The following is a 13579-nucleotide window of genomic DNA, read 5'->3' on the forward strand; positions in this document are numbered from 1 at the left end:
ATGACCTTGAATTGCCATCTACAAAACGATAACTCAGTTGTACTTTAAAAGGCTATTTGTTTAAGCATCTTTGGTAAAGAACAGTAGATCTGTGATCATCAGTACACTGCTGAATCACCATTTCTGTAATACAGCACACTTAATCTGAAGCAAAGTCATGTAGGATTCAGGTCAGCAGATCGGACATTCTCTGAACCCTTGAATAGTGTTACTGACTGTGATATTACAGTCCCAAAGGAAAACATATTCCCAACATGTGTGTCAATTCTGAGCAGAATAAAATATTTTTCTTTCAATGTTAGTAAAGGTCTTATGTAGTCAACTTGTCATCAAGTGGCTGGTTGGCCTCTTAGGTCTCCGCTGGTTACCAGTTGGACATTCAGCAGCAACAATAGCTAGATCTAGCTTGGTGAAAGAGAACTCTTATTTTCGGGCTCAAGGGCAATCATCATTTTTAATAAACTTGTTTTCTATAATAATCATTCCTATTACAAAAGCAGAGTGTTGACTAAAGTTTCAGTTAGACTAACTTCTATTCACTGAGTTATTCTGTCAACACAGTTTGATATTGCCACTGAAGGAGTTGGTGTTCTTGGTGGAATATGAAGATGCTCACACTTTATGTGTATATATCTGAATCTCTCCACATACTTCTCTCTGAGACTTCCCAATGTCTCATCTTCTAATGGTACTTCTAGGCTCTTGACCAATCATCTAAACCAGTATCCATTATATATATTGCTTGAAATATATGGGCTGAAAAAAAAAACAAAAAAAAAAAAAAACAAAAAACAAAAAAAACCAGCCCTAACAGCCCTTTCAGAATTTCTGAAATTTTACAATTAAGTTCTATTCTAGTAGTCAGATAATTCTGCCCTTTATTTGCATATATAGATCCCTTTAAGCACTCTGAAGTCTTCTCAAGCTCACTATGCTCTACATTTCTGATTAATAGATTTAAACTTACCATTTTTTATCATAATAATTACAATTAAATTCTTAATAACTTCAACAATCACTGGCACCCCAGGGTTTCAGTAAACAATAGCTGTTATTATTCCTAAATTTGACCACCATCAATTCTCTTTAATCCCAAACCAGGAGGATGAACTCCTCAGGGAGCAAGCCTAGAAGACAACTTGTATGATTGATGTCAAATCTTTCAAGATTGCCTAATCACGTAATAATTTTTATTTTATTATTTTATAAAATGTTTGGATACTTCTATTTGATTTTTTAAAATATTTTTCATTACATCCCAGTAAGACTTTGTAAATATTTATTACTTCCCGAAGTCCCTCTTTTAGACTTCACTTTAGGGAAGAAGACTTTGGTATAAATGTTCTCGATTTTTATCTATAAATGTTGAGACTTAAATTTGCTCCTAAATGATAGTTTTGTTCATATGTGCTGACAACTCTTTCTCTCAAAATTTATAGTTATTCTCTACTGTTTTTCTGTTTTCCATTATTTTTGTTGGAAGATCTGTTATTCTTTCTTTCTTTTTTTTTTTTTTTTTTTTTTATATATGCAACCCCTCCTTTTCCATTGGTTACCTTTAAGATTTTTGTCTTTGTTATCAGTGTTCCTTAGTTTCATTAAACATTTCTGGGCATGGATTTCTTTATACTGATTTTGTTTAGAATATTCTGCACTTCCAATATTAGTGAACTCTTGCTTTATGAGTTCTAAAAAAATCCACAACAATTATCTCTTTAAATAATTTCTTTCTTACTTTTTCCCCCATTTTCTCCTTCTGATATCCAGAGAGTATCTCATTCTGTCCTGCAGGTGTCTTAAAGCCTTTCTCATATTTCTACGCTGCATTTTTTCATATTTCTACTCTGTATTTTGATGATTATTTAGGTATATATCCAACTGTAGTTGATATATCTTCAGTAGTTGTATATTTTCCAAAATTGCTATTGGTCAGATTGCTGGAAACACTTAGAAGAGACAGAATAGCAGAATTAATTAAATATTTCACTGTGTAATCTACCTTTTGCCAGAACTATTTTATTTCAAATATATCATTTTTTCTCTCTAAACGTCAAATTTTTAAAATATTTCTTTTCATTTTTATTTTAAACAATATTTTCAACACTCTAACCAACAATCCTTTCAGTCCCTGTCTATGGCTATGAAAGGCTTAGAATAACTTTCTCCTCTTTTATCATTACAGGGATCAATAGTCCACATTGTGTTTCAGGACTACTCTACTTGTTTCTTTGCTGTAGTCCAGGATAGTCTCCTACTCCTCCTCACTCCCACTCCTGCCCCAGTATGTATAGTTCTTCCCTCCAGCGGTCCCAGATTTGTCTTTCTATTCTGATCCACATTTACCTCTGAGTTTAGCAGCCTGAAATCCTATTTCTTAGCTGCAGTGGGTTAACTTACCATTCTCTGTTTCATCATTACACAGCATTCTCAGAGAACTCTCCTACAGTTTTCTGAGACCAGACATTGACTTTCAATATATTTTTTTAATGATCCATAGTATAAAATATATAACATATATTATTCCAGCCTGAAAGTAGTTTCACAAAATATGGATATACTTTTATTCTATTTATATATTTTTATTCTAACCCAGCCTTCCCTAACTTATGTTTTCTATTACATTTTAACATGATCATGCTTCTATACTAACTTCAAGTTTTGCAATTGGTAACCAAAAGGTTTGAAAATACATTGTTCTAATAGCTTTATATGTTGTATACACATAAAGATTTTAATCTTTTTATTTCTAGCCTCATCTTCTTTCCTGAGACTCAGATGTTCATATACAACTCTTAACTTTGCTTATTCACTTGAATGTCTATACATTTAACTTATTACAAACCAAATTCTATTTTCTCCCACTAGTATTATCAAATTTCCTCTGCTATCCATCTTTTTCATATCAAATAATGATAACTTTATAATTTCAGTTGTTTAGACCAAATAAATGCATTCATCTTTTTCTCTTGTTTTCACATCTCAAAATATTCAGAAAATCTTCAATGTTCTACTTTTAAATACAGTTATAACCTTATGATTGTTTTTATCCCTTTCTTATCAAACTCTAATTTAGGCCACCATATCCGTAGACCACAAGAGGCTTAGAATGGCTCTGTCTGCTTCCATGTGCTCTACATAAGCCCATCTCAATAAGCAGCCATTAAGATATATTGAAAACCTAAGTAAAAGTATACAGTCCTTCCACTCAAGACATGTTATGGCTTTTCATCTCATGCAGAGATTTGCCATGGCCTAATTGGCCATAATTAATACCCCATTTGTATGCTAACAATGATTTTTTGTCTTTCATCACACTTCCATTTGTTAACACTGCTTTAGTTGGTTTGGTTTTCTTGCATTTCCTCAAAATGACCAATCAATTTACTTTAGTGGAAATATTTTTTCCTCACAAACATGTGGACAGTCCCCTCACTTTTTCCAGTGTTTCCTTAAATACCAACTTATGACACTATCTTTCCTGCCTAATCAATGTAAAATAATATTATTCCCCATAACCTTTTTTCTAATTGTACCTCTATACTTACTACTTGTAGTTTCTATGACTTCAAATGTGTTTATTTGTTCACTTTTTGTTCCTGGCTGTCTTCATTAGAATATAACTTTTATTTATTGCTGCATTTCAAGATTTAGAAAAAGTGTACCACGAAGCAGGCGCTATCCTATACCTGTGGATCACTCTTAACTTACTCAGGACTTTTATGTCCTTCAAATGCATTGAATTATTTTTGTTTATGCAGACTTATTTCTTATTACCCTCTCTCTTAAATTTCACAATTACAGATATTCTAATAAACTTATACAAATACTATTTATTTTTATTTTTAAAAGTTAGTTTATCCTAAAAGTCTGTGACTCTTTGACATCCTTTTGTTTAGATCTGGTTAGATTAAGGTGTAATTGACAAAAATTGTATATACTCAAGATGTACAACAGGATGATTTTATATACTTATGCTTCGTATAACTATTATTACAATTGAAATAACCAACATATTCAACATTGCAATTACTCTTTGCACGTGTGTGTTGTAAGAAGACAAGATTTACCTTCTTAGTAAATTTCAAGTAAATAATATAGTATTATGATTGTGACCGTTTGTCCATTAGATCTCCAAAATGTAGACATCTTACAACTGTAAGTTTACACCCTTTGACCATCATCTCCCCATTTTCCTCATGCCCCAGTTTCTGACAATCATTGTTCTACTCTCTGTTTCTATGAATTTAACATTTTTAGATCCTACACATAAGTGATATCACACTGTATTTGTCTTTTTACATCTGGCTTATTTCACTTAGCATGATGTCCTCCGGGATCATGCATGTTACCACAAATGACGTTTTTTTATTTCTATGGATAAAAATTGTCTTATTATATATATATACACATTTTCATTCTCAGTTTCTCTATGGGCAGATGCCTAGGTTGTTTCCATTCTTGGTTATTGTGAATAATATTGTAATAAACATGGAGGTGCAGATATCTCTTTGATACCTCGATTTTATTTTTTTAGCTATATACACAGAAGTGGGATGATTGGATCATATGGTAGTTCAAATTTTAATTTTAATATTTTTATGCATAATTTGTCTCACCTCTTATTAAATGATAACATAACAACCATGTATTGAAACTCTAAGTTTAAACTAGCTTTTGCTCATTTAAAAAAATTATATAGTAGCCTTCAACAAGAAACTTAGGCTTTTTTAAGAAGTAAATGTGGTTTACAAAGGCTAGAAATTGAACAGAGTTTGAGATGCACATTTTAATCTAGAAATGCTTTATTCCAAAGCCTATGTTCTTAATCATTCTAGCATATTTTAATATATGCTAGAAAGTATCTCAAACATGTTCATGTTTATACTTACTGATAATAATAGAAAGAATTTAATATTAATACTTTTAAATCATTTAATATTTCATGAGATCTATTTCATAAGTTATATCCACATAAGTATAAATAACTCATGAATGTATCTAATAAAATTGTTTCATGACACAGTCCTGTATTTCCATGTGATTTTTACAGACAAGCTGAAAGAGTTCACTAGTTGTTAATGGGATTGTTGTTTTTTTTTCTTCATCTCCACCTTTCATTCTTTCTAGCCTATAAGTTTAATTAAAGTATTTAAAATATTTGTGGGTTTATTTCATAGAAATAAATATATAGGTAATATTTAAAATTAATAAAGATTTTTATGGCTATATTACAAACTTCCACAAGGCATATGGTATAAATCATGTTATTCTTGGACTTTTAAGTCTGTCCTCAATATTAGGCTTTAAAATAGGAAAAAAAAAATAAAAAATAAAAAAATAATTTCTAAAAATAAGCAAAAAATCCCCCAAACTCAGCAAGATTCTCCCATGAAATTTCACTATCAATTTACCTATTTTATAGTATCATTCTTAATAAAGCACTGATAATATAATATTACATTAATAAAATTGCATAAAATATGTTGTTTAAACTTAATAAGAATGATGAGCTCTTTTTATTGGCATTCTTATTTAACTGCATATCTCTTTTATTTTTAACCATAGCTAAGTTTGCAGAACAGATTCCAAGATTAGAAATGTTAGATTACTAAATGTCAGAATTATTAAGTGAATTTTTAACTTTTTCATTTGAATGTATCTTCATAAAGAAATTTCAGAATAATTTATTTTATTAAAATCACATAAAATGACATATATTTAATTATACCACTGTCATTGTTGGACATATAAAGGAATTTGACAATGTAATTAAATGTTTGAATTTTCTAACTCCTTACTGCTGCAGCAACACATATAGCTACTTCTTAATTATGATTAAGTTTCATGGTTAGTTACTCTGATCATTATTAAATACTATCATTATTGTGTATTAGGTTTCAAAGTATTAAATTTAATATAGAAGAAATACAACCATGGGCAACCTCCCTTACTCAGGCATATGAATTCTATTTAAATGGTGATTAAGTATATTTACAGCATGTAGTTTACAGGTGTTAAAAAGAACTCCACTTTAAAGTAAAATATTTTGCGATTTGAGTTTTCTTTCTTCCTTTAAAGTTACAGTCTTCAGCTAAGCCTCAAGTGCCTCCATAACACAATATCTAGAGCTTTACATTTTTTATTTATCCTCAATTTTTTCCATTTTTTTGTAGTTGTGGTGGTGATACGAGAACCTCAGTTTGAATTTGATTTTTGTTCTAGATTCATCATGAAATGTATGAAAGTTGACTTTAATGGGAAATTCTCATCTGAGACCATATGGAAAGAAATACACTGCAGATTTTCACCCTGGTTATAAATGCAGTATCTCCTGTTTGACTCTAGATGGCCTTCATGTGTCCACTCTTGTCTAAGGAAAATAGAGCCTAGGACCTGGGTAGAGCATGCCTCTGATTGCTGACTCCATTTCTATAATATTATTCTTCCAGTTCTGATATTTTTACACTCACTCAACGTGTTTGTTAGTTCTTCTTCCCTTAATCCCTTTCATACATCTAATTTGAAGGAAAAATGAGATGTTTTATTTACATCCACTCTTCATAACCTGTTGCTAAAGGCAAAAAATTAATGTCCTGTGCCCTTCTACAGTAGATTAAGAACAACAGCAACAAACCTGAAATAACAAAACACAAAAGTAAGTTTTTGAAATGCAAAAATACCTTATCTGATTTTTAGTGCATTATTCTTCCCCTAGAATTCTGACTGATTAAAATAAGGTAGCTGTTTGGCAAAAACCTCACTTCATACCTACAAATATTAACTTCTCATATATCAGTAGTATTTAGCACAGTTCCTGACACACATGAAGTGCTGAAAAAATTTTAGCTATTATTATTATTGTTGTTATCATAGCTCTGAAAGAGTGTACCTAGGATCCAAGGAGCAAGTCTTCTAAGCATTGCCATTTATCTGAAAATAAAAATTCAAAACTATTTTTAATATCCATAAAATTATTGAAAGTGTTTTTTTACAATACAACAAAATGCCGACCAGTCTTGATAAAAGATTTTGTATACCTGATGGCAGTAGTGAGAGGGTAGGGAAATTAAAAAAAAAAAAAATTACACATATAGTTTATGTAAAACACCATGAGATACCATCTCACACCAGTTAGAATGGCAATCATTAAAAAATCAGGAAACAACAGGTGCTGGAGAGGATGTGGAGAAATAGGAACACTTTTACACTGTTGGTGGGACTGTAAACTAGTTCAACCACTGTGGAAAAGAGTGTGGCGATTCCTCAAGGATCTAGAACTAGAAATACCATTTGACCCAGACGTCCCATTACTGGGTATATACCCAAAGGATTATAAATCATGCTGCTATAAAGACACATGAACACGTATGTTTATTGCAACACTATTCACAATAGCAGACTTGAAATCAACCCAAATGTCCATCAGTGACAGACTGGATTAAGAAAATGTGACACATGTACACCATGGAATACTATGCAGCCATTAAAAAGGATGAGTTCGTGTCCTTTGTAGGGACATGGATGCAGCTGGAAACCATTATTCTCAGCAAACTATCGCAAGAACAGAAAACCAAACACTGCATGTTCTCACTCATAGGTGGGAATTGAACAATGAGAACATTTGGACACAGGAAGGGGAAGATCACACACGAGAGCCTATTGTGGGGAGGGGGAATGGGGGAGGGATAGCATTAGGAGATATGCCTAATGTAAATGACCAGTTAATGGGTGTAGCACACCAACATGGCACATGTATACGTATGTAACAAATCTTGTACCCTAGAACTTAAAGTATAATAATAATAATAAAAAGAAAGAAAGTATTTGCAATTATTTAATTCAGCATTAAGACTGGAGTCTATTAGAAAGAGTTTTTCCCATTATGCATCTACAGTCATACCTGCTATGATTCTTGATACACCAACAAAGAAACATTGAAGAAATAGATTCCAATTAAAGTAAATCACTGTTCCCTTAAATTAAGAAACATGGGCAAGAATGTAACTGCATCTCTGTCAGAAACTGAAGAATTCATATAGTTCAATTACACTTACTTTGTATAAAACATTTTTAAATTTAAAATCTGTTATAAACAACATTATTTTCTTAGTATCTCATTTATTTTCTGTTTTTATGAAGCAATAAGGTTTTCCTCTAGTAAAATTTATGAATAAGCAGAAATATGAATAGGGAATAAACTAGTGTGTCATAGTTATTCAACAATTTACCTTTTTAAGGGTGGCCAATAACAAATAAAAACAATAGGCAGTGACAAACAGAAAACTGTAAAATATTATATTTAGTAAAAAGTACAAATATTTGCAGGTATTATTCATCATCAAATACTGGTATGACTTATAATAACAATTAAGTAGTTATTTGTGTTTGTTTTCGATAATCCATATAAGCCATAACAGCATATATTATAAATACTTACCCAGTAGTAAGCAGATAACTCTTAATATGTTTATGGATTGTAATGAATCCATGTTCCATGTAGCACTATGAGGTGTTGATTCTGATTGCACAGAAATTAACACAAATTAGCTTTTTTTTTTTTTTTTGCAAAGGGGTATAGAGCAAAGCGTTCATAGATATCCATGTATAATTGACATAAATTATAACAGGTATTAAAACCTGACTCCTGACGATTCAACAATAAACATAGATGAGTTTTTAGGGATTTTTAGGTTGTTTGTTAGATTTTTTAGATCTTTCCTGATTACAAACCCAGTCTGCTAATGTGAAGAAGCCTGGACAAATTTAGAGAACTGCCCCACTGAAACTAACTGTGGTGATCATCAAGAAATGAAGATTGAACCCCAAGAATATACCACAGAATTCATCTTTGTGAATTTGGGGCTCTAGTGGATAACTAATGGTTCCTGATTGAGATTCAAGGACAATTGAATGAATGTCACAGACCTCTTTACCCACTTAAGAGTTCATGAACAAATACACAAATTGGAGAGTGGTAGCATTTTGATAAGATATTATCCAGGTTTTTAATAAGATGTTAAGAGTCTCCAAAAATAAAAAGCAGGAACAACAACATTATTAAGAGTCAGATACTATTAGGACCACTATGATCTATTCATTGGCCATCATACCTCCATAAGAGTTTAAATTACAAACAAAACCATAAAACAACTGTTAGCTAGCCTGACAGTTATTTAATTACTATTGGCATTGATGACTTAGGTTAATTTATTTTCAATAGGTAGATCTTTAATATTCTTCATCATAGTGCAATTTTTGCAGAATTTTATCCCAACTCAGATAGTTTTCTTTTTCTAATTTCCTATCATTGAGAAAGATGAAAATAAGAATACAAACTCTATATATTTGTATGCTCAATTTGATCAAGCACTGATTTGGGGGGATATTTTATTTTAGTTTGAGACATTTTTAGCCTTATTTGGCAGATATGCACATCGATTGAATAGACCCATCTGTTGTCCCAGCAATTAGTTGGCTTGCATCTAGATAAATCAGGCATGTATCCAATGTGAGAGGAATCTTCTGTGGGAGACCTTGATTATGAAATTAAGATGTGGTTTCCAAGAGAAATGCCAACTGAATGTAAGCCATGAGCATGTGCATTCATTCATGGCATTTTGGGAATTTTCTGAGACATACATCATTTACTCAAAATATTAATTGAAAAAAGTTCATTTGTCAGAATAAAATTGGCTTCCGATTTGCTTTGAGTAATTTCATGGTGTACTAAAACACCCAAATCACAGTTGATAAAAGTAGGCATCACTTGTTAGATTTACTTAAGACTTCTAAAGCTTGACATGTTAATATTTGCATAGCTATACAAATATTTTAGCAGAATATTTTCAGACAACTAAGCTTTAAAAAATATTTTTCGAAATGTTAAGGTCAGAATTGAAAACCAGTGTAGTTCAAGTTGTCACCATCTATCTATTTTATGAAAATCAAAGGGAAAAGATAATTACTTTTTTACAAAAATGTCTCCCCTGTTAATTAATTAGGGTATTGGGCAATTTTTATTTTCAATGCTCAAGATATGAAAACAAATGTCATTAATAAATATAAATACAATACTTATTAGAAAGTATGCTAAACTTACATACATCTGGTATTCCTCAATAAAACTATCCATCCATTAATATAATAAATCCATATTGAAATCCAATTTTATGATGACATTCTAAATTCTGGTGAAAAGTAGTAAAGGAAATATTAAAATTTTAATTAAAAAGCAATTCCCTTCTTGAATGTAGATTCTAGTGTGGATAAAAAGATAGTAAATATAATTAATTTATTAAATAATGTTTTATTTTATACTAATTTTGTGTATAAAATAAAATATTTAATTTATTAATTCTATTAATACTTTAACAGTTAACTTTATTATATGTAAGTGAACTAACATATAATAAAATATTATTGAATTTATTAATTCTGTTTAATTGCTCTGAAGAAAAATAAAGCAGAGAAAAAGAATAGCAGTAGAGACTGTATGTTTCAGTTTTAAGTTAAGTGGACAAAATTTAACTGAGAAGGTGATATTTAAGTGAATACTGAAATGACATGAGAGCATGAATCCAGCAGATTTAGGCAGTTCAGAGTACCAGAATGAGAAATTAGCAAATTAACATCTCATGAGGCAAGAATGTGCCTGGTGATATTTGGGAATAGCCAGGAGCCAGTCTTCTGTGGCAGTGGTTAGGGAGAGAGCAACTGGAGATGAAGAAAGGGGTAATGACTTTTGTAATTACTTTGATTCCTATGCAGAGTAGGATACAGATCATTGGAAAGTTTTAAGAAGAAAAATCTATAGGTTGGATTTTGAAAATATGTGTGATTGCTTCTGAAAAAATTATTTACTGAATGGCACTGGTGGAAGCAGTAGTAGTAGAAGTGGCAATAAATGATTAGAATCCAGATTTTATGTAGGTAGTGCCTAAAGAATTTGGTGAAGATGGGATATATTCCAAAGGAAGAATGGATTAAACAATTATTTTGAGTTTTTGGTGCTTCAGTTACTAAATGGATACAGGTCAACTTAACTGAATGGAATAAAATTTAATTTTTTTAATTAATTTTCATTTCTGCCTCTTAATTATTTTCATAGTAGAAGTATAGGTCATTTGCATCTTTCCTTCTCCTCAACCACATAGCCCTCATTTACATGCATTGAACCTTTGTAACCCAATTCCACGGATACATCCTACACTAGCAACTATGCTACATTTAGTACTGTTAACAAGCATCTCACTATTTAAACTCCACTTCTCTTTCTCTGGCTCATTTATTCAAATATATCCCTCAACAAATTCTTCAATCTCATTAACATTCTAACCTATAGACCTGCACAATATTTTAACTTCTGTTGTTGCTCATCTGAGATCACATGATTACAGTTTTAAACACCTCTTTACAATCAGCTTTAATATCAATATCCTTTTCTCTGTGTTATCTCATCTTACTTATCTAACAAAATAATAATAATGTTTCAATTCAAATATCAATTTTCTCCCTTCTGTATCTAATCAACTGTAGGGTTTTTTTTTTTTTGTTTTTTTGTTTTTGTTTTTTTTTTTTTTTAATTACCCAACCTAAAGTATTGAATTTATTTTAAATTTCTATCAGGTAGATTCAATACTACTGCTTAGTTGTAATGATTGCATCAAATGTTTGTTTTTCTCCTATCCAGGGAGAATAAGATTAGACACATTTATCCATCTATACTCCTACTCTCTGAAATTACTGACCCGTTGTACCCTTATTTCTTTAGATAATGCTTCTCACTAAATGAGTCATTTATGTCCATGGTTTTAAATACATTTACATGCAGGTAATTTCCAAATATTTATCTCTAATCCAGATCTCTCCCTGAACTTTTAATTAATTTAGCCAGTTGCCTACAGGGTGCCATTAACGTTTCACATGCAGGTCAAACTTAATTCCAAAATAGAATCCATTTTCCAGTACAACATGAAATTTGTCTTTCTTCAAGAAAACATTATTTATTCAGTTAATCAAGCTGGATATCTAGGATTCTTCATTGATTTATCTATTTTCCTCATCACCCACTGTCTGGCTTGTGTTAATGTAAATGTCTCACTCACTCTCACTCCCAGCATATATACAGCAAGAATTTTTGATACACACATGTGTATGTTCCTCTTTACTTTTGTGCACAAATAGACTTACAGAAATTAAAGTTTTGGTATAGCCTTTCATCTTAGAGTTTTTAACTATGAACATGTGTGTATGGGTATGTATGATTATGTTGGAATATCAGTTTAAGGCTCAGTAATGTGGAGAAAATTTCTTTATTCCTAGTGTATTCAATTTTGAATTCTGGATTTAAGAAGGAAAAGGCAGTAAAATGAAAAATAAAAATGCTTCATATAAGTATTTAATTCTCAGTAACATTTTTTCATATCTATTTATAATCTATTTTATAGTTTTATGTAGCATAAGACTGATTAAAGTTTTTCTGTACCTTAGTGATTTGTCATATACACTTAACTTATTTCTCGTAAAGTAAATCATATGATGTTATTTAACCTCTTTCTTCTGGAGTGGTATGAGTTTATTGATTCACTTAATTAGGTATGCCTAGGTCACAGCATATATATAACAGTGGCCTTATCTTCATATTGATAACATTATTGGTGAGAAATACAATAATACTAATAAAACATGACGCCAAATAAGAGTCTTACATTAACCCATGAACATAGTGTATCATTAACTGAAGAATTCAATCAACTTAATTCTGAATACTTAAAGAATTAACAAACAAAGAAGAAACAATATATTTGGAGTAATATTGTAACCTGAACTGTTGCAAAATCAAAAATTCTTAAGAAAGAATAATCCACCTACTATCATCTTATGAAGCACATGCCTAATTTTCCTTTATAAAAACATAAAAATGCTATTTCCATTATTAAAAAATCCAAATGTCAATCAGATTTACTAAAATTAAGATACCATGAAATACGTTAATATCAAAGCAAATGCCACCTTCAGAGGATTCATTAGATGACAGAAAAATGAAAAGTATATATACAAGTAGGGCACGGGAACTAATAACTTACATTGAGTATTTTCCCAAGAGACTAGAAGACATGCCTATGCACACAAACAACTCCTGAAATGTGTATATGTAACAAAGATATTAGACTAACAACAGTCACATGGAAATAAACCTATTCTTTTGCTGGACATAAATACATTCACTGATGAAAGTTAATTTTCAAAAACTATTCCTGAATATAATAGTTAATAGTACAGTTTTACAGACTATGATTCTATAATGATGTAACCTGTATCTCTGATATAATTAAAAGGAAAATGCCAAAAAAAGAATACCTGCTATAACAGTTTTTTATATAAATTTTATTATTTAAATGGCAGCCTAAATTAAATGATTTTCTTTGAGCCATACAGTTTGTGCTGCTCCTGAAAAGAATGAAGCTTCGACACAATCGCCATTTCATGGGCATTTTACAAAACCCTTTTCCATCAATGGTACACTGTTTTCACCCTCTTCAGTACTGGTACTATTATAATACAAACTTTAGAATCCAAA

Source organism: Papio anubis, chromosome 3 (genome assembly GCF_008728515.1).
Source record: "Papio anubis isolate 15944 chromosome 3, Panubis1.0, whole genome shotgun sequence".
NCBI lineage: Eukaryota > Metazoa > Chordata > Mammalia > Primates > Cercopithecidae > Papio > Papio anubis.